The 1,126-nt window shown below is 44.8% G+C and overlaps 1 long non-coding RNA gene across 1 annotated transcript in view; it reads right to left on the bottom strand.

Annotated features, from left to right (window-relative positions):
• Positions 1-592, bottom strand: part of 4933430M04Rik (RIKEN cDNA 4933430M04 gene) — an 88,043-nt gene extending 87,451 nt beyond the window's left edge. Inside the window, exon 1 of the long non-coding RNA NR_045857.3 lies at positions 543-592. This is a non-coding gene — a long non-coding RNA (RIKEN cDNA 4933430M04 gene). The remainder of the gene's footprint in view (positions 1-542) is intronic.
• Positions 593-1,126: the final 534 nt, after the last annotated feature.

The raw sequence follows: 1,126 nt of genomic DNA, 5'->3' as shown, positions 1-1,126 counted from the left end.
CCGTCCCCAGCTCTGGTCCCTCCTTGCACCTTGCCTGAGGGATAGTCTCCCTGAAGCACAGCAGTTCCTGCCTCTCCTCACATGTCCTCCCTTTTTCCCACCAGAGGTAGCATGCACACTCCCCATTGCATCTGAGACCAGCCAAGTGTTCATCTCTTGAATCCATGCAGCTAAAAAATGCCTTTTCCCACCCCTTACAGCCTGCAGCACATTTTCTTTTTAAAGTATAGCTGTCTCTAATCAGATGAGAACACCACACTTTGGGGATTCCCATAGGAGAGGAGCTCTCATGCAACTTAGAGGCCATTATAAGAGAATTATTTGTGTCCTTGCCTTTACCCACCCTTATCATGCATACCACCCTTACCAAGACACACACACACATACACACACACACACACACACACACACACACACACACACACACACACGGATTATTAACCATAATCATTCCAAGACAGAGATTATCTCTTCTCTTGCTGACAGTATATGACAGTATAGATTCAATAAATACTTGTTAGAGGTGATACTCAAGTACAAACCTTGAAGCATCAATTTGTTTCTACCGGCATATGGTATGTAGCTCCCTAACAACCAGTATTTGCTGAGGACAGATTCCACAACAGAATTTGGAATTTAGTTATAATCATGGCCACCCCCCACCCCCACCACAAGAGTAATCATCTGGAGTGCTTGATAGGAAGAAGCCTAAGTTCCAAATATTATCTTGTCTAATCCTCACCCCCTAAAGGAGTCACTATTTATAGGTGCCTCACTACAGATGGAAAAGTCCACAGAAGCTCCCCCAAGCTATGTTGTATGAACTCTTGGGAAAGCATGTGATTGTTCAGCAGTTTCTCCAGACCCACAGGCAGAGGGAAGTATGTGGGCAGAAGCATCAGGGGTCCACACCCTCTGCAGAAAAGAGAAAATCTAGGATAGCATTTAAACATATTTGGTTAAGATGAGGCAGACTCTGCCCTGGCCTAGGGCACTGCCTGCTCTGAATTTTTCCCTTTGTAGATAATAAATCTGGTCAATTTAAAGGGGGCAGAGGTGAAGTAAGAAACCAATAAGCCCCTGAAAGTTTGGCTGCCTAACTAAGTGGTGAATTATGTGCTCATCA

Source organism: Mus musculus, chromosome 11 (genome assembly GCF_000001635.26).
Source record: "Mus musculus strain C57BL/6J chromosome 11, GRCm38.p6 C57BL/6J".
Classification (NCBI taxonomy): Eukaryota; Metazoa; Chordata; class Mammalia; order Rodentia; family Muridae; genus Mus; species Mus musculus.
This window is presented reverse-complemented; position numbering and strand designations above follow the sequence as displayed.